This window comes from Coregonus lavaretus (assembly GCF_964263955.1).
Source record: "Coregonus lavaretus genome assembly, chromosome: 14".
Taxonomy (NCBI): domain Eukaryota; kingdom Metazoa; phylum Chordata; class Actinopteri; order Salmoniformes; family Salmonidae; genus Coregonus; species Coregonus lavaretus.
The window spans coordinates 3267029-3289216 of record NC_140001.1 but is presented as its reverse complement, the minus strand read 5'-3'; positions in this window follow the sequence as shown (position 1 = coordinate 3289216).

Below are 22188 nucleotides of genomic sequence, written 5' to 3'. Positions count from 1 at the left end.
AACACCATGGTGCCCTCCAAGCTATTCACCAAGCTCGGGACCCTGGGACTGAACACCTCCCTCTGCAATTGGATTCTGGACTTCCTGACGGGCGACCCTAGGTGGTGAGAGTCAGGCAACAACACCTCCGCCACGCTGGCCCTCAACACGGGGGGCCCACCAGGGGTGTGTGCTTATACTCCTCCTGTACTCCCTGTTCACCCACGACTGCGTGGCCAGGCACGACTCCGACTCCATCATCACGTTTGCTGACGACACGAAGTTGGTACAGTGGTAGGCCTGACCACCGACGGCTATTAGACAGCCTATAGGGAGGAGGTCAGAGTCCTGGCAGTGTGGTGCCGGGAATATATCCGCTCCCATCCACACCTTAACATGGTCTCCTCACACCAGAACAGTATGCACGGCAACGCCTCTTCTCCCTCAGGAGGCTGAAACAATTTGGCATGGCCCCTCAGATCCTCAGGAACTTTTACAGCTGCACCATCGAGAGCATCCTGACTGGTTGCATCACCCTCTGGTATGATCATGGACTGTTCTCCAAGCTTCCGTCCGGCAGGCGGTACCGGCGCATCAACGCTCAAACCTCAAACCAACGCATCAACGCTCAAACCAACAGATTCCTAAACAGCTTCTATCCCCTGGCCATCAGACTGTTAAATAGCTACTGCTCTCCCTCTCCACACTGACTCTCTGCCCACAGGTCTCTACCCACTCAGGCTCACTGGTACTCTCACTCACACATTACCGATGCCACCCACCCACACGCACCCCTTCACACCGACGCTGCTGCTATAATGCTGATTGATTTGATTTATTACTGCCATTACGCTGCTGTTCATTGATTTGTAAATTTTTATTACCATTTAGTATCTATTTATTTATCCTGCTACTGGTCACTATTACTCCTGTTTACGTGTATATACTACCATCCCCCCCCCCCCCCCATCAATCTACTACCATTCCTATATTACCATAAGTATTTGTATATTAGTGCTACCAGTCACTTTTTCATGCCCTGTTTACATTTACAGTGCTATCGGAAAGTATTCAGACCCCTTGACTTTTTCCAGGTTTTGTTACATTACAGCCTTATTCTAAAATGGATTAAATTGTTTTTTCCCCTCATCAATCTACACACAATACCCCATAATGACAAAGTAAACACAGGTTTTGAGAAATGTTTGCAAATGTATTAAAAATAAAGTACCGAAATATCACATTTACATAAGTATTCAGACCCTTTACTCAGTACTTTGTTGAAGCACCTTTGGCAGCGATTACAGTCTCGAGTCTTCTTGGGTATGACGCTACAAGCTTGGCACACCTGTATTTGGGGAGTTTCTCCCATTCTTCTCTGCAGATCTTGCTAACTGTTCTGGCATTGTTTTTGTATCTAGTCCCAGTTATGCTAATTAGGCATATTTGAATTAAAGTTTCTCTTTGCTTATTTGAGCTGTTCTTGCCATAATAAGGACTTGGTCTTTTACCAAATAGAGCTATCTTCTGTATACCACCCCTACCTTGTCACAACACAACTGATTGGCTCAAACGCATTAAGAAGGAAAAGAAATTCCACAACAGGCACACCTGTTAATTTGAAATTCATTCCAGGTGACTACCTCATGAAGCTGGTTGAGAGAATGCCAAGAGTGTACAAAGCTGTCATCAAGGCAAAGGGTGGCTATTTGAAGAATCATAAATATAAAATATATTTGGATTTGTTTAACACTTTTTTGGTTACGACAGGATTCCATATGTTTTATTTCATAGTTTTGATGTCTTCACTATTATTCTACAATGTAGAAAATAGTCAAAATAAAGAAAAACCCTTGAATGAGTAGGTGTTCTAAAACTTTTGACCGGTAGTGTATGCAAAGAAATGTCAATTGAAAAAAGGTCAAACGAAACGAAATGCAGCTAGTTTGCTGTCTTTCCAGCTTCAGTTTGAAGTTATTGTGTTAGCAGTGTTGTTGGCTAGCTCCTCTGAACAACAGTGTCCTGACGAGAGAGCACATTTTCTATGCCAGGCAAAATCACACCTCATTAGCTTATTGCTATGGATGTGTCCAAATGTCACTAGAAAACAGCTTAAACAAATGCAGCTACTGTTGTTATTCTGGCTGCACTGTTTTTCGTGACTGTAAGTTAGCCGTAGTTGGCTAGCTAGCAAGCAAGGGATAAGAACGTTACCAGCCAGTATGGCAATGGAACATTTAGAACGAACGACTGGGTCGCGTCCATAGATACAGAACAAAAAGACTGAACGACTGGGTCGCGTCTCTGGCAACCGAACCAATAGAACGAACAACCAGCCGGCTTGGGTAGCAACCCTAGATTTGTGTCGGGACTATAACTTGTGGAAGGATGAAATAGTATGAATAAATTCATCAAAATAACGTTTTTAATGAAGATATGTATCATTATTTGAATATGTTGGTAACCCGTTGTATAAAAGTGATAATGCCCTCGAAGCCGGTGCCAATATATCCTCCAAACACCGGCTTCTCGGGCATTATCACTTAATTACATGTTTACATTCATCGAGTTGCAGATAAGTCACAACAGACTGTGGATTTGTGGTTTTTGAACTCTGCAGCTTCACTGACCTCCTGTAAAGTTTATCTGCCAGTCAAGACTTGACAGCTAAAGTGGCCATTTGTTCAGCTCTTGTAGGTCTGTTTGGATGTAATTTCCATAATACAGAATGGGGTCAAAGAAGGGCCTGCACCGATACTGTGGCCTACCGTTTGGATTGTAACATGAATGTCTGAGGGAATGGCTCATCCTGGGTTTTCGCCCTTAGAATGAGGATTCAGCCTGAGGCTAGTCCGATCTGCAGGGTCATATTCACACCAAACGGACTGACTACCTGAACCTGTCCAATAAGAAATGCCTGTGTTCTTTAATGAAACTGGTTACAATTGATTCACCAAATGATATTTTGAAGGAGGAAACAAAGTACTTTAAGCATATGTTTTCATTTCAGTCGCCTCCATCTCCTCTAACTGAAGCTAATTGTAGAGATTTTTTTTTCTATTGATAATGTAAAATTAACAGCCATACAGAAAGACTTATGTGAAGGTGAAATTAAAGAGGAGGAACTTCTGGATGCAATTAAAGACTTTAAGTCCGGGAAAACTCCAGGGTTGGATGGCATACCAGTCGAGGTATACCAAACCTTTTTTGATATACTAAGAGGACCGTTATTAGCATGTTTTAACCACTCCTATGTAAATGGTAGATTATCTCACACTCAAGAAGAAGGTCTGATCTCATTATTACTGAAACAGGATACAAGTGGAAATATAAAGATCCAGTCCATTAAAAAAATTGGAGGCCCCTTACACTTCAGTGTTGTGATACAAAAATTCTAGCAAAATGTATAGCGCATAGAATTAAAAAGGTATTGTCGGATATTATTCATTCTAATCAGACAGGTTTTTTACATGGAAGAAACATTGGAGATAATATAAGGCAAGTATTGGAAACAATAGAACACTATGGAAAATCTGGGAAACCAGGCCTGCTATTCATAGCTGACTTTGAAAAGGCTTTTGATAAAGTACGACTGGGGTTTATATATAAATGCCTGGAGCATTTCAATTTTAGAGAATCTCTTGTAAAATGGATCAAAATCATGTATAGTAACCCTAGTTGTAAAATAGTAAATAATGGCTATTTCTCCGAAAGTTTTAAACTGTCAAGAGGAGGGAAACAAGGATGTCCACTATCGGCATATCTATTTATTGTGGCCATCAAGATGTTAGCTATTCAAATCAGATCCAATAATAATATCAGAGGATTAGAAAGCCAGGGCTTAAAAACAAAGGTGTCATTGTATGCTGATGATTAATGTTTTCTTTTAAATCCACAACTAGAATCCCTCCACAGCCTCATAGAGATACTTTTTCTAACCTCTCTGGATTACAACCAAATTATGACAAATGTACTATATTACGCATTGGATCACTAAAAAATAAAATTTTTACATTACCATATACAGTGGGGGAAAAAAGTATTTAGTCAGCCACCAATTGTGCAAGTTCTCCCACTTAAAAAGATGCGAGAGGCCTGTAATTTTCATCATAGGTACACGTCAACTATGACAGACAAAATTAGATTTTTTTTTCCTGAAAATCACATTGTAGGATTTTTAATGAATTTATTTGCAAATTATGGTGGAAAATAAGTATTTGGTCAATGACAAAAGTTTCTCAATACTTTGTTATATACCCTTTGTTGGCAATGACACAGGTCAAACGTTTTCTGTAAGTCTTCACAAGGTTTTCACACACTGTTGCTGATATTTTGGCCCATTCCTCCATGCAGATCTCCTCTAGAGCAGTGATGTTTTGGGGCTGTCGCTGGGCAACACGGACTGATGAAAATTACAGGCCTCTCTCATCTTTTTAAGTGGGAGAACTTGCACAATTGGTGGTTGACTAAATACTTTTTTTCCCCACTGTAGGTAAACTGGGATAATACTAAAGAGTTAATCAGGGTGATTTTTCCACAAATTGACAGGTATTTACCTTTCCATGGTAGCAAGTTCTTATCTATTTTTGCCAACTTTCTATTAAAATGTATTGAAGTGAGATCATTTATTTCCTTTGGGATATGTATTCCGAGTATATCCACATCACCATCAGACCATTTTATTGGTAAACTACAGTGGGGAAAAAAAGTATTTAGTCAGCCACCAATTGTGCAAGTTCTCCCACTTAAAAAGATGAGAGGCCTGTAATTTTCATCATAGGTACACGTCAACTATGACAGACAAATTGAGAGAAAAAAAATCCAGAAAATCACATTGTAGGATTTGTAATGAATTTATTTGCAAATTATGGTGGAAAATAAGTATTTGGTCACCTACAAACAAACAAGATTTCTGGCTCTCACAGACCTGTAACTTCTTCTTTAAGAGGCTCCTCTGTCCTCCACTCGTTACCTGTATTAATGGCACCTGTTTGAACTTGTTATCAGTATAAAAGACACCTGTCCACAACCTCAAACAGTCACACTCCAAACTCCACTATGGCCAAGACCAAAGAGCTGTCAAAGGACACCAGAAACAAAATTGTAGACCTGCACCAGGCTGGGAAGACTGAATCTGCAATAGGTAAGCAGCTTGGTTTGAAGAAATCAACTGTGGGAGCAATTATTAGGAAATGGAAGACATACAAGACCACTGATAATCTCCCTCGATCTGGGGCTCCACGCAAGATCTCACCCCGTAGGGTCAAAATGATCACAAGAACGGTGAGCAAAAATCCCAGAACCACACGGGGGGACCTAGTGAATGACCTGCAGAGAGCTGGGACCAAAGTAACAAAGCCTACCATCAGTAACACACTACGCCGCCAGGGACTCAAATCCTGCAGTGCCAGACGTGTCCCCCTGCTTAAGCCAGTACATGTCCAGGCCCGTCTGAAGTTTGCTAGAGTGCATTTGGATGATCCAGAAGAGGATTGGGAGAATGTCATATGGTCAGATGAAACCAAAATATAACTTTTTGGTAAAAACTCAACTCGTCGTGTTTGGAGGACAAAGAATGCTGAGTTGCATCCAAAGAACACCATACCTACTGTGAAGCATGGAGGTGGAAACATCATGCTTTGGGGCTGTTTTTCTGCAAAGGGACCAGGACGACTGATCCGTGTAAAGGAAAGAATGAATGGGGCCATGTATCGTGAGATTTTGAGTGAAAACCTCCTTCCATCAGCAAGGGCATTGAAGATGAAACGTGGCTGGGTCTTTCAGCCTGACAATGATCCCAAACACACTGCCCGGGCAACGAAGGAGTGGCTTCGTAAGAAGCATTTCAAGGTCCTGGAGTGGCCTAGCCAGTCTACAGATCTCAACCCCATAAAAAATCTTTGGAGGGAGTTGAAAGTCCGTGTTGCCCAGCGACAGCCCCAAAACATCACTGCTCTAGAGGAGATCTGCATGAAGGAATGGGCCAAAATACCAGCAACAGTGTGTGAAAACTTTGTGAAGACTTACAGAAAACGTTTGACCTGTGTCATTGCCAACAAAGGGTATATAACAAAGTATTGAGAAACTTTTGTTATTGACCAAATACTTATTTTCCACCATAATTTGCAAATAAATTCATTAAAAATCCTACAATGTGATTTTCAGGATTTTTCTTTCTCATTTTGTCTGTCATAGTTGACGTGTACCTATGATGAAAATTACAGGCCTCTCTCATCTTTTTAAGTGGGAGAACTTGCACAATTGGTGGCTGACTAAATACTTTTTTCCCCTTTGGGGCTAGTATGTGGACACCCCTTCAAATGTATGGATTCAGCTACTTCAGCCACAACATTTACAAACATTGGCAGTAGAATGGCGGGGACTGAAGAGCTCAGTGACTTTCAACATGGCACCGTCATAGGATGCCACCTTTCCAACCAGACAGTTTGTCAAATTTCTGCCTTGCTAGAGCTGCCCCGGTCAACTGTAAGTGCCGTTATTGTGAAGTGGAAAAGTCTAAACGGCTCAGCTGCGAAGTGGTAGGCCACACAAGCTCACAGAACGGGACTGCCGAGTGCTGAAGCGCGTAGCGCGTAAAAATCGCCTGTCCTCGGTTGCAACACTCACTATCGAGTTCCAAACTGCCTCTGGAAGCAACGTCAGCACAATAATTGTTCATTGGGAGCTTCATGAAATAGGTTTCCATGGCTGAGCAGCCTAAGATCACCATGCCCAATGCCAATCGTCGGCTGGAGTGGTGTAAAGCTCGCCGCCATTGAGCAGTGGAAACGCGTTCTCTGGAGTGATGAATCACGCTTCACCTTCTGGCAGTCCGACGGACAAATCTGGGTTTGGCGGATGCCAGGAGAACAATACCTGTCCCAATGCATAGTCAGTGGTGGAAAAAGTACTCAAATGTCATACTTGAGTAAAAGTATAGATACCTTAATAGAAAGTTACTCAAGTAAAAGTAAAAGTTACCGAGTAAAATACTACTTGAATAAAAGTCGAAAAGTATTTGGCTCTAAATATACTTAAGTATCAAAAGTAAATGTAATTGATAAAATATACTTAAGTATCAAAAGTAAAAGTATAAATCATTTCAAATTCCTTATATTAAGCAAACCAGACGGCACCATTTTATTTTTATTTATTTTATTTACGGATAGCCAGGGGCACACTCCAACACTCAGACATCATTTGCAAATGATGCATTTGTGTTTAGTGAGTCCCCCAGATCAGAGGCAGTAGGGATGACCACGTATTCTCTTGATAAGTGTGTGAATTGGACCATTTTCTTGTCCTGCTAAGCATTTAAAATGTAACGAGTACTTTTGGGTGTCAAGGAAAATGTAGGGAGTAAAAAGTACATTATTTTCTTTAGGAATGTAGTGAAGTAAAAGTAGTCAAAAATATAAATAGTAAAGTAAAGTACAGATCCCCAAAAAAACTACTTAAGTAGAAATACTTTAAAGTACTACTTAAGTACTTTATTCCACTGTGCATAGTGCCAATGTAAAGTTTGATGGAGGAGGAATAATAGTCTGGGGTTGTTTTTCATGGTTCTGGCTAGGCCTCTTAGTTCCAGTGAAGGGAAATCTTAACGCTACAGTATACAATGACATTCTAGACGATTCTGTGCTTCCAAAATTGTGCCAACAGTTTGGGGAAGTCCCTTTCCTGTTTCAGCATGACAATGCCCCCGTGCACAAAGCGAGGTCCATAAAGAAATGGTTTGTCGAGATCGGTGTGGAAGAACTTGAGTGGCCTGCACAGAGCCCTAACCTCAACCCCATCAAACACCTTTGGGATGAATTGGAACACCGACTAAGAGCCAGGCCTAATCGCCCAACATCAATGCCCGACCTCACTAATGCTTGTGGTTGAATGGAAGCAAGCCCCCGCAGCAATGTTCCAACATCTAGTGGAAAGCCTTCCCAGAAGAGTGGAGGCTGTTATAGCAGCAAAGGGGGAACACACTCCATATTAATGCCCATGATTTTGGAATTAGATGTTCGACCATGTAGTTTATTTTGGTCACATTCCTAATGTGTGATTCGAAATTAAGTTCAGAATCTGAAATGACACCTAGATTTTTTTGTCTGGTGTTTTATCTTTATTTCCTGTAAATTAAAATGTGCGGCCAGATTCTCTCTCTACAATAAGTACCTCGGTTGTGAGCCATCTAAGTATTTAAATCGCTAATATGGTCTAATCATTTATCTGTGTAGCTGAAATAATAATAATAATATGCCATTTAGCAGACGCTTTTATCCAAAGCGACCTACAGTTATGTGTGCATACATTTTTGTGTATGGGTGGTCCCGGGGATCGAACCCACTACCCTGGCGTTACAAGCGCCGTGCTCTACACCAGAAATCCTGGGAGTAACTATTGGATGTACAAACATTACCTCTTAGATTGAAGCTTAGCATTGGTGTGTGTGTGTTTGTGTGTTTGTGTGTGTGTGTGTGTGTTTGTGTGTTTGTGTGTTTGTGTGCAAACTCTTGTTATCACTGAAGCCCATTTTGTCTCTTTGCATAAAACCATTTTTCCTCATCACCTGTGGTAGATTTTTTTTTCTCACACTCACTTTTCTCACCAGAACACCTGCATAGGAAAATAATTTAACATCTGTCTCTGCAGCTCTCAAACAATTGGCCCATACACCCTCACTGCGAATGCCCTCAGAAATCGCCAGCACAGCCTTTTCCCTGCTATTGCCGGACTTGATGAAGGCCTCCCAAAACTCAACTTAGCGTCAGGAAAGGAAGTAGCAAGACGAAGAAGACAGAGGATGCGTCCCAATTCCCTAAACTACTACTACACTAAACTACTACTACACTAAACTACTACTATACTAAACTACTACTATACTAAACTACTACTACACTAAACTACTACTACACTAAACTACTACTATACTAAACGACTACTATACTAAACGACTACTATACTAAACTACTACTATACTAAACTACTACTATACTAAACTACTACTATACTAAACTACTACTATACTAAACTACTACTATACTAAACTACTACTATACTAAACTACTACTACACTAAACTACTACTATACTAAACTACTACTATACTAAACGACTACTATACTAAACTACTACTATACTAAACTACTACTATACTAAACGACTACTATACTAAACTACTACTATACTAAACTACTACTACACTAAACTACTACTACACTAAACTACTACTACACTAAACTACTACTATACTAAACTACTACTATACTAAACTACTACTATACTAAACTACTACTATACTAAACTACTACTATACTAAACTACTACTATACTAAACTACTACTACACTAAACTACTACTATACTAAACGACTACTATACTAAAGTACTACTATACTAAACTACTTTTAACCGGGGCCCATTTTGGGAAGCCGACAGAGGATTTCACCATCCTCACCCTCATATTTCTTCCTGCTTTATTGAAAAGGGAGGAAGCAGTGTAACTAAAACACAGGGGTTTTAAAATGGTAAAGGAAGTCCTCCGTGGTTTTTATTGAAGTGGTGTAGCATGTGTATATTGTCAGTGAAGGTGTTACTGTACAAGCATATGATAGGCCACCAGCTGGAGTGGAGTAGAGCTGTGTCCCAAATGGCACCCTATATAGTACACTAGTGTTGACCAGAGCCCTTTAGGTCATGGTGAAAAGTAGTGCGTAGGTTGCTATTTGGGAGTCACTGCAGTGTCGGAGCCAGCAGACAGCTGCAGAATGGTATGCTTCTACATCCTATGCACTCCAGACCTGGGTTCAAACAGTATTGATTTTTATTTCAAATACTTTAGCTGCTCTTGATTGAGCTTGCCTGGCACAGGGGAACCAAATCGGATACTCTAAAAAGTGCAAACACCGCCCGTCTGGCGCGATCAGGCAGGCTCCATCAAACGCTCAGTGTTTGAAAGATTTCAAATACTATTTAAACCCAGGTCTTCTGCACTCAGGACAGACCGGGGCCATATCTACAGCATCTCAGAGAGGACATGTCATTGATGTAACAATAGCAAGACTAAGTAAGCAGTAATGTTATGGCACCAGACGTAAGGAAACGGACTGACTACCTTAACTTGTCCAATAACAATCGTGTTCATTTTCCATTGCAAAATAAAAAAAATCACAAAAACAATCTCAGGAGTAGTAGTGCAGATCTTTTTACTGTGTGTTTCACAGGAAACGGACACCATGTCACATGGTACAGTGTGACCATACAGGCCTCTGTTACTGATAACATCTTACAATGCCAATGACTACCAGATCAGCACAAAAAACATCACAGTTTACCACTCTCCTTATTAAAGAAGACATCCTAGACTTGCAAGTGCAGTTTATATATATATATTTTTTTCTTCTGTGGAGTTCATGCAGCAGGAATGTGAGGAGTTTGCCTGCACTCAGTAGATTCCAGGCTCTGGGTCTGTTTTCAATTACAGTCTGCACTGTTGGGACTCTGCTGCCCTTTGATGCGATCATGGAGATAGCAGATCTGGGATCAGTCTGGGAGCTAACGTCAGCCTCAGAGATGGACCCTGCCAGGACGCAGAGCTAGCAGACCCAGGGTTGTATTCATTTGGGCACACCATAGCAAAAGGTTTTGCAATGTAAAAAGAACACAAGCATTATTTTTTTTATTTTTTTTTTGACATGTACCTATGATGAAAATGACAGGCCTCTCTCATCTTTTTAAGTGGGAGAACTTGCACAATTGGTGGCTGACTAAATACTTTTTTTCCCCACTGTATATATATAAAAACTTTGGGGATTGGAAGTGATGCAGACAATTACATTGATGGATGTTACAATATACAGTGAGGGAAAAAAGTATTTGATCCCCTGCTGATTTTGTACGTTTGCCCACTGACAAATACATGATCAGTCTATAATTTTAATGGAGAGCACACATTACACCGGTTTTAAGGTCTCTGCACCGGCTGCCTGTGAGTTTTAGAATTCATTTAAAGATTCTTCTATTGGTTTTCAAATCAATCCACGATTGTGCACCCCAATACATGTCAGACATGCTTTTAAGTTATGTACCCAGTAGGTCCCTCAGGTCCTCTGGCACTGGCCTTTTAACTATCCCAAAGCCTAGGACCAAGAGGCATGGAGAGGCAGCCTTTAGTTACTATGTCCCCAGCCTCTGAAGCATGGAGAGGCAGCCTTTAGTTACTATGCCCCCAGCCTCTGGGGGATGGAGAGGCAGCCTTTAGTTACTATGTCCCCAGCCTCTGAAGCATGGAGAGGCAGCCTTTAGTTACTATGCCCCCAGCCTCTGGGGGATGGAGAGGCAGCCTTTAGTTACTATGCCCCCAGCCTCTGAGGGATGGAGAGGTAGCCTTTAGTTACTATGCCCCCAGCCTCTGGGGGATGGAGAGGCCAGCCTTTAGTTACTATGCCCCCAGCCTCTGGGGGATGGAGAGGCAGCCTTTAGTTACTATGCCCCCAGCCTTTGAAATAACCAGAGACCCTGATGTGGGGAAACTGGACATATTTAAATGAGATCTTAAAACAAACCTTCTTAGCGTTGCTTTTCCTCAGGGTGCTTTTTAATCATCCAGATTCTATTGTTATTCTTTAGTTTTTCTATCCTCATGTTTGTTGAGTATTTAAATAAAACATTTTTATTTGTTTTTTCCTGTGAAGCACATAGCGTTGCATTCCATGTCTGAAATGTGCTGTATAAATAAAGCTTGATTTGATTTGATGAGGAAGGGAGAGTGAAGGGAGGTCATTGGCCTGGGTGGCTGGCTGAGAGAGTGATAAGTGAATTAGTATGTTTACATGCACACTGGTAATTTGATATTAAACTGATTATGGCAGTTGGCCAAGTATGGCATTAGTCATGTAAACACATTCCTCTACTTAGCTTAAATCGGCATAAGGTCATAATCGTAGTAAGCGTACACTGATTAAAACATCTGATTTTCTGAGCAATCATTTGAATTATTAGGAAATGAAAACAGGTTAATCAGAGTTATTATGTCAGTTTAGTATTTAAATATTTCTGTTTTTCTGTTCATCATTGTTATTAGTTATTTCCTGTGCTGATGATATACAGACATATGCAATAGTCTAAATTCAGTAAAAACAGAGGCCAGTTACCCAAGTTACAGCCAGGAGAAAAGTTAAGCTCCTGTTTTCAGCTTATTTCCCCTCTCCTCTGGCTCACAGCAATAACACTGAATAGGAGAGTGGGGCAGGAATTCAGAGTAGTCTAAGGAAGGATCTCGAGACTCTGATCATTATGAGAGTTATGCTGCGGTAAATGCCTGCTCCAGAGCGCTCAGGACCTGAGAGTGGGGCGAAGGTTGACCTTCCAACAGGACAACGACCCTAAGCACACAGCCATGACCACGCAGGAGTGGCTTCGGGACAAGTCTCTGAATGTCCTTGAGTGGCCCAGCCAGAGCCCGGACTTGAACCCGATCGAACATCTCTGGAGAGACCTGAAAATAGCTGTGCAGCGACGCTCCCCATCCAACCTGACAGAGCTTGAGAGGATCTGCAGAGAAGAATGGGAGAAAGCATCATACCCAAGAAGACTAGAGGCTGTAATCGCTGCCAAAGGTGCTTCAACAAAGTACTGAGTAACTGTCTGAATACTGTTTTTTTCTTTTTAATACATTTGCTAACATTTCTAAAAACATGTTTTTGTTATTTCATTATGGGGTATTGTGTGTAGATTGATGGGGGGGGGGGGGGGGGACATGTTAATCAATTTTAGAATAAGGCTGTAACGTAACAAAATGTGGAAAAAGTCAAGGGGTCTGAATACTTTCCGAATGCACTGTAAGCAGGTATATGCCCACTTTTTTTTGAAGGCATTGCGTATACTCATTTCTTAATCCCCACGATGTGTATAAAAGTAGGCTAGTGTGGTGAAGGTATACGCCAATTAATAAGGCTGAATGGAACAGATCAGAATGTTTAGCTAAAAATGTTGATAAACTATTATTTCTTCACGTTTTAAGCGCAGTAATGTGCAGACGGCAGTAGGCCTACACGCAAAGGTTTCCAAAAATGCGATTTGCGGTAAACACCGTTATAAAATGCGAGCCGGTTTCATGGACAGAGATGGAAATAACCGTTAGAAATGTTGAACGAGGAAGATCTAAAGATGCAATATGACATTGGTTGCTAGACAACGAAATAAAGTTAATTTGAAAACCAATTAGAACAGGAGAGAGAATATGAGGAAGTCTTTATAAAATAATTACCACCACGTTTCTAAGGTGGGATTTTGGCTACTTTGAAGAAGGTAAGACTCATAATATGAAGTATAAAGTCAAAGTTTCAAACAAGTAAGGACTGGAAAAATACAGCGACGCTAATGTCTGGTAGACTAGATGAAAATGAAAATGCTTGCCCAAAAAACTTCTCAATTAAATGCTAACTAGCTACTAAGTAGCCTATGCTTACCTGACAGAATGATATCATTAATTTTTGTTTTGCAAACTCCATCTCATGTGTGTTATAGAAACACCGGTAACCAAACACTGCTAGGTGCCTGTGCAGTTGAATTAAAGGTTTTTTTTCCCCAGACCTCAAAAGTGGTCTCCTGATGTGGTTTAAGCATTGTTGTGGCCTTAGAACATAATATATGTATATTTGCTATTAAAAAGTGTGACTTCAAGAGCGAAAACCGGATAAAAAATTAAAAAATAAACTAAAACAGTGAATTTCTGACTCAGTTGACAGCCTCATTTATGTATTTCAATAGTAGACCTACTAATAGCCTACTTGTACAGTACAGCTTGGGTTGGCCTGACTACGAAAGATCAACATGGGATTGATCATTTTAGGTCATTCTGAGTGTATGTCACTGTTTTTCATTGCATTTTTAAACGCAGGGCACCTTTCCTTCTCCGGGCGTTTGGGAAATGTTTGGCAAAATTCTAGTATACCCTCTTCTCTAGCCACCACTACACTGATGAGGCGACTGATCCAAGAAAACAAAGCAGCGATGTCAAAATGGGAGCACCTACAGTGCCAGTCAAAAGTTTGGACACACCTAATCATTCAAGGGTTTTTCTTTATTTTTTTACTATTTTCTACATTGTAGAATAATAGTGAAGACATCAAAACTATGAATTAACACATGGAATCATGTAGTAACCAAAAAATCGAATATATTTTATATTTGAGATTCTTCAAAGTAGCCACCCTTTGCCTTGATGACAGCTTTGCACACTCTTGGCATTCTCTCAACCAGCTTCACCTGGAATGCTTTTCCAACAATCTTGAAGGAGTTCCCACATATGCTGAGCACTTGTTGGCTGCTTTTCCTTCACTCTGCGGTCCAACTCATCCCAAACCATCTCAATTGGGTTGAGGTCGGGTGATTGTGAAGGCCAGGTCATCTGATGCAGCACTCCATCACTCTTCTTGGTCAAATAGCCCTTACACAGCCTGGAGGTGTGATTTGAGTCATTGTCCTGTTGAAAAACCAATTATAGTCCCACTAAGCGCAAACCAGATGGGATGGCGTATCACTGCAGAATGCTGTGGTAGCCATGCTGGTTAAATGTGTGCCTTGAATTCTAAATTAATCACTGACAGTGTCACCAGCAAAGCACCCCCACACCATTACACCTCCTCCTCCATTCTTCACGGTGGGAACCACACATGCGGAGATCATCCGTTCACCTACTCTGCGTCTCACAAAGACACGGCGGTTGGAACCAAAATTCTCCAATTTGGACTCATCAGACCAAAGGACAGATTTCCACCGGTCTAATGTCCATTGCTCGTGTTTCTTGGCCCAATCAAATCTCTTCTTCTTATTGGTGTCCTTTAGTAGTGGTTTCTTTGCAGCAATTCGACCATGAAGGCCTGATTCACGCAGTCTACTCTGAACAGTTGATGTTGAGATGTGTCTGTTACTTGAACTCTGTGAAGCATTTATTTGGGCTGAAATCTGAGGCTGGTAACTCCAATGAACTCTGGGTCTTCCATTCCTGTGGCGGTCCTCATGAGAGCCAGTTTCATCATAGCGCCTGATGGTTTTTGCGATTGCACTTGAAGAAACTTTCAAAGTTCTTGAAATGTTCCGTATTGACTGACCTTCATGTCTTAAAGTAATGATGGACTGTCATTTCTCTTTGCTTATTTGAGCTGTTCTTGCCATAATATGGACTTGGTCTTTTACCAAATAGGGCTATATTCTGTATACCACCCCTATCTTATTATGTTGTGGCTAATTCGTCCTTATACTAATCAAAGAACCAAAGTATTTAAGAGTTTTTGTAGAATTAAGATAGACTTTATTACATTAGCAATAGTGCCGAGGTGGTTTGCAAAACATCTCCCTTCTACCTCTCAGCTCTTAGTTTATATAGTTTTATTTACATACATTTTAGCTTAAAACCCCTCCCTCTTGGGTTCCACCACCACTGTCTCCTGTTTTCACCTCTTGACCGCTCCGCCCACTTCCTTTGTCTATGATAGTGGCGAAATCTGACCTCTCCTCTCTGTATTCATCTTGGAAACAATGGTGGTACAATCAATCAAGCCCTTGTCATGCAAAAAAAATACTCATGTTCAGTTTGAACTCTGTTCAACCCCGGCTCACCCTGGCTTGACCTGGAGATTGATTGTTGGACATGACAGGTCCACAATCAATCTCTCAAACATACCCCAAGCCCAACCCCTTCTCTCCCCTCCCGCCATGCTGTAATTAATCCATGTTTAGTCTGAACTCTGTTCAACTCTGGCTCCATCTTCAGGACTTTGTCTGAGGAGAGAGGCAAAAGGGAACAGTCTGGTTTCAGCCTTGGATTAGGGAGGAGCTTCGACCCGAGGTCAGATCCCCATTTCACACACACACAAACCCAGTGAGAGGAATCAATTCAATTCTTGCCTAGCAACAGAGATAAAGATCCATATTAATGTAAAAATCCACATCAGTCACAACACAACTGATTGGCTCAAACGCATTAAGAAGGAAAGTAATTCCACAAATTAACTTTTAAACAAGGCACACCTGTTAATTGAAATGCATTCCAGGTGACTACCTCCTGTGGTCCTCCCGAGTGGTGCAGTGGTCTAAGGCACTGCAACTCAGTGCTAGAGGTGTCACTACAGACCCTGGTTTGAATCCAGCTGTTATTGGGAGTCCCATAGGGTGGCACACAATTGGCCCAGCGTCGTCCGGGTTTGGCCGGAGTAGGCCATCATTGTAAACAAGAATTTGATCTTAACTGACTTGCCTAGTTAAATGAAGCTGTGGCTACTTTGAAGAATATACACTGCTCAAAAAAATTAAGTGAACATTAAAATAACACATTCTAGATCTGAATGAATGAAATGATCTTATTAAATACTTTTTTCTTTACATAGTTGAATGTGCTGACAACAAAATCACACAAAAATGATCAATGGAAATCAAATGTATCAACCCATGGAGGTCTGGATTTGGAGTCACCCTCAAAATTAAAGTGGAAAACCACTACAGGCTGATCCAACTTTGATGTAATGTCCTTAAAACAAGTCAAAATGAGGCTCAGTAGTGTGTGTGGCCTCCACGTGCCTGTATGACCTCCCTACAACGCCTGGGCATGCTCCTGGTGAGGTGGCGGATGGTCTCCTGAGGGATCTCCTCCCAGACCTGGACTAAAGCATCCGCCAACTCCTGGACAGTCTGTGGTGCAACGTGGTGTTGGTGAATGGATCGAGACATGATGTCCCAGATGTGCTCAATTGGATTCAGGTCTGGGGAACGGGCGGTCCATAGCATCAATGCCTTCCTCTTGCAGGAACTGCTGACACACTCCAGTCACATGAGGTCTAGCATTGTCTTGCATTAGGAGGAACCCAGGGCCAACCGCACCAGCATATGGTCTCACAAGGGGTCTGAGGATCTCATCTCGGTACCTAATGGCAGTCAGGCTACCTCTGGCGAGCACATGGAGGGCTGTGCGGCCCCCCAAAGAAATGCCACCCCACACCATGACTGACCCACCGCCAAACCGGTCATGCTGGAGGATGTTGCAGGCAGCAGAACGTTCTCCACGGCGTCTCCAGACTCTGTCACGTCTGTCACATGTGCTCAGTGTGAACCTGCTTTCATCTGTGAAGAGCACAGGGCGCCAGTGGCAAATTTGCCAATCTTGGTGTTCTCTGGCAAATGCCAAACGTCCTGCACGGTGTTGGGCTGTAAGCACAACCCCCACCTGTGGACGTCGGGCCCTCATACCACCCTCATGGAGTCTGTTTCTGACCGTTTGAGCAGACACATGCACATTTGTGGCCTGCTGGAGGTCATTTTGCAGGGCTCTGGCAGTGCTCCTCCTGCTCCTCCTTGCACAAAGGCGGAGGTAGCAGTCCTGCTGCTGGGTTGTTGCCCTCCTACGGCCTCCTCCACATCTCCTGATGTACTGGCTTGTCTCCTGGTAGCGCCTCCATGCTCTGGACACTACGCTGACAGACACAGCAAACCTTCTTGCCACAGCTCGCATTGATGTGCCATCCTGGATGAGCTGCACTACCTGAGCCACTTGTGTGGGTTGTAGACTCCGTCTCATGCTACCACTAGAGTGAAAGTACCGCAAGCATTCAAAAGTGACCAAAACATCAGCCAGGAAGCATAGGAACTGAGAAGTGGTCTGTGGTCACCACCTGCAAAACCAGTCCTTTATTGGGGGTGTCTTGCTAATTGCCTATAATTTCCACCTGTTGTCTATTCCATTTGCACAACAGCATGTGAAATTTATTGTCAATCAGTGTTGCTTCCTAAGTGGACAGTTTTGATTTCACAGAAGTGTGATTGACTTGGAGTTACATTGTGTTGTTTAAGTGTTCCCTTTAAGTATACACCTGTCAGCTGAAATAGCTAAATCCTCTTCTTTGAAGGGGTGTCCACATACTTTTGCATATACAGTGCATTCGGAAAGTGTTCAGACCCCGTGACTTTTCCCACATTGTGTTACATTACAGCCTTATTCTAAAATTTATAAAATTGTTTTTTTTCCCCCTCATCAATCTACACACAATACCCCATAATGACACAGCAAAAACAGGTTTTTAGAAATTGTTGCAAATTTATAAGAAATAAAAAAACTGAAATATCACATTTTACATAAGTATTCAGACCCTTTAATCAATACTTTGTTGAAGCACATTTGGCAGAGATTACTCAAGTCTTCTTGGGTATGACGCTACAAGCTTGTCACACCTGTATTTGGGGAGTTTCTCCCATTCTTCTCTGCAGATCCTCTCAAGCTCTGTCAGGTTGGATGGGGAGCGTTGCTGCACAGCTATTTTCAGGTCTCTCCAGAGATGTTCGATCGGGTTCAAGTCCGGGCTCTGGCTAGGCCACTCAAGGAAATTCAGACTTGTCCCGAAGCCTCTCCTGCGTTTTCTTGGCTGTGTGCTTAGGGTTGTTGTCCTGTTGGAAGGTGAACCTTCGCTCCAGTCTGAGGTCCTGAGTGCTCTGGAGCAGGTTTTCATCAAGGATATCTCTGTACTTTGCGCCGGTCATCTTCCCTCAATCCTGACTAGTCTCCCAGTCCCTGCTGCTGAAAAACATCCCCGCAGCATGATGCTGCCACCACAATGCTTCACAGTAGGGATGGTGCCAGGTTTCCTCCAGACGTGACGCTTGGCATTCAGGCCAAAGAGTTTAATCTTGGTTTCATCAGATAAGAGAATCTTGTTTCTCATGGTCTGAGAGTCTTTAGGTGCCTTTTGATAAACTCCAAGCGGGTTGTCATGTGCCTTTTACTGAGGAGTGGCTTCCGTCTGGCCACTTTACCATAAAGGCCTGATTGGTGGAGTGCTGCAGAGATGGTTGTCCTTCTGGAAGGTTCTCCCATCTCCACAGAGGAACTCTGGAGCTCAATCAGAGTAACCATCAGGTTCTTGGTCACCTCCCTGACCAAGGCCCTTCTCCCCCAATTGCTCAGTTTGGCCAGGCAGCCAGCTCTAGGAAGAGTCTTGGTGGTTCCAAACTTCTTCCATTAAAGAATGATGGAGGCCACTGTGTTCTTGGGGACCTTCAATGCAGCAGAAATGTTTTGGTACCCTTCCCCAGATCTGTGCCTCGACACAATCCTGTCTCGGAGCTCTACAGAGAATTCCTTCGACCTCATGGCTTGGTTTTTGCTCTGACATGCACTGTCAACTGTGGGACCTTATATAGACAGGTGTTTGCCTTTACAAATCACGTCCAATCAATTGAATATACCACAGATGGACTCCAATCAAGTTGTAGAAACATCTCAAGGATGGTCAATGGAAACAGGATGTAACTGAACTCAATTTTTTTTTTAATACATTTGCAAACATTTCTAAAAACCTGTTTTCGCTTTGTCATTATGGGGTATTGTGTGTAGATTGATGAGGGAAAAAAACTATTTAATCAATTTTAGAATAAGGCTGTAACGTAACAAAATGTGGGAAAAGTCAAGGGGTCTGAATACTTTCCGAAGGCACTGTAGTGTAATAGCTAGTGCACATAAAGATGTATGTAATTCATCTCTATTGAACAAAAAAACAATCTGGACATTTTGTAGTCCTGTTTTGACAGTAAACTAGAAACTATAGTCTAATTGTCAACCCAAAATTCATGACAATCATTGGATTAGGTTGCAAAATATCTTGAATCATGCATTCCTGCTTGGACGTGTTAGATGAATCAACTTATTTTCTTGAACTGGCGGCACGTGTGGATAAAATGTCAGGGCCGTATTCTTGTCCCAGTCCGCCCCGTTAGTAAATTTTGTATTTAACCTATGAGATGGGAAAACTTGTTTTTTATGAAGTTGAACGTGTGTTCTTATGACAGAATGTTAAAATTAAACATATTTTTTTACCAAGTTGCACTTCTCAAAATGCACCAAATTGGTGGCACTACGCTCTATTGGTGAAACTGGTGGCACTACGCTCTATTGGTGAAACTGGTGGCACTACGCTCTATTGGTGAAACTGGTGGCACTACCCTCTATTGGTGAAACTGATGGAACTACCCTCTATTGGTGAAACTGGTAGGAACTACCCTCTATTGGTGAAACTGGTAGGAACTACCCTCTATTGGTGAAACTGGTAGGAACTACCCTCTATTGGTGAAACTGGTAGGAACTACCCTCTATTGGTGAAACTGGTAGGAACTACCCTCTATTGGTGAAACTGGTGGAACTACCCTCTATTGGTGAAACTGGTAGGAACTACCCTCTATTGGTGAAACTGGTAGGAACTACCCTCTATTGGTGAAACTGGTAGGAACTACCCTCTATTGGTGAAACTGGTAGGAACTACCCTCTATTGGTGAAACTGGTGGAACTACCCTCTATTGGTGAAACTGGTAGGAACTACCCTCTATTGGTGAAACTGGTGGAACTACCCTCTATTGGTGAAACTGGTAGGAACTACCCTCTATTGGTGAAACTGGTAGGAACTACCCTCTATTGGTGAAACTGGTAGGAACTACCCTCTATTGGTGAAACTGGTGGAACTACCCTCTATTGGTGAAACTGGTGGAACTACCCTCTATTGGTGAAACTGGTAGGAACTACCCTCTATTGGTGAAACTGGTAGGAACTACGCTCTATTGGTGAAACTGGTGGAACTACCCTCTATTGGTGAAACTGATGGAACTACCCTCTATTGGTGAAACTGGTAGGAACTACCCTCTATTGGTGAAACTGGTGGAACTACCCTCTATTGGTGAAACTGGTAGGAACTACCCTCTATTGGTGAAACTGGTGGAACTGCCCTCTATTGGTGAAACTGGTAGGAACTACCCTCTATTGGTGAAACTGGTAGGAACTACCCTCTATTGGTGAAACTGGTAGGAACTACCCTCTATTGGTGAAACTGGTGGGACTACCCTCTATTGGTGAAACTGATGGAACTACCCTCTATTGGTGAAACTGGTAGGAACTACCCTCTATTGGTGAAACGGGTGGAACTACCCTATATTGGTGAAACTGGTGGAACTAACCTCTATTGGTGAAACTGGTAGGAACTACCCTCTATTGGTGAAACTGGTGGAACTACCCTCTATTGGTGAAACTGGTAGGAACTACCCTCTATTGGTGAAACTGGTAGGAACTACCCTCTATTGGTGAAACGGGTGGAACTACCCTCTATTGGTGAAACTGGTGGAACTACCCTCTATTGGTGAAACTGGTAGGAACTACCCTGTATTGGTGAAACTGGTAGGAACTACCCTCTATTGGTGAAACTGGTAGGAACTACCCTCTATTGGTGAAACTGGTAGGAACTACCCTCTATTGGTGAAACTGGTGGAACTACCCTCTATTGGTGAAACTGGTAGGAACTACCCTCTATTGGTGAAACTGGTGGAACTACCCTCTATTGGTGAAACTGGTAGGAACTACCCTCTATTGGTGAAACTGGTAGGAACTACCCTCTATTGGTGAAACTGGTGGAACTACCCTCTATTGGTGAAACTGGTAGGAACTACCCTCTATTGGTGAAACTGGTAGGAACTACCCTCTATTGGTGAAACTGGTGGAACTACCCTCTATTGGTGAAACTGGTAGGAACTACCCTCTATTGGTGAAAATGGTGGAACTACCCTCTATTGGTGAAACTGGTAGGAACTACCCTCTATTGGTGAAACTGGTGGAACTACCCTCTATTGGTGAAACTGGTAGGAACTACCCTCTATTGGTGAAACTGGTGGAACTACCCTCTATTGGTGAAACTGGTAGGAACTACCCTCTATTGGTAAAACTGGTAGGAACTACCCTCTATTGGTGAAACGGGTGGAACTACCCTATATTGGTGAAACTGGTGGAACTAACCTCTATTGGTGAAACTGTAGGAACTACCCTCTATTGGTGAAACTGGCAGGAACTACCCTCTATTGGTGAAACTGGTAGGAACTACCCTCTATTGGAGAAACTGGTAGGAACTACCCTCTATTGGTGAAACTGGTGGGACTACCCTCTATTGGTGAAACTGGTAGGAACTACCCTCTATTGGTGAAACTGGTAGGAACTACCCTCTATTGGTGAAACTGGTAGGAACTACCCTCTATTGGTGAAACTGGTAGGAGCTACCCTCTATTGGTGAAACTTGTGGAACTACCCTCTATTGGTGAAACTGGTAGGAACTACCCTCTATTGGTGAAACTGGTAGGAACTACCCTCTATTGGTGAAACTGGTAGGAACTACCCTCTATTGGTGAAACTGGTGGAACTA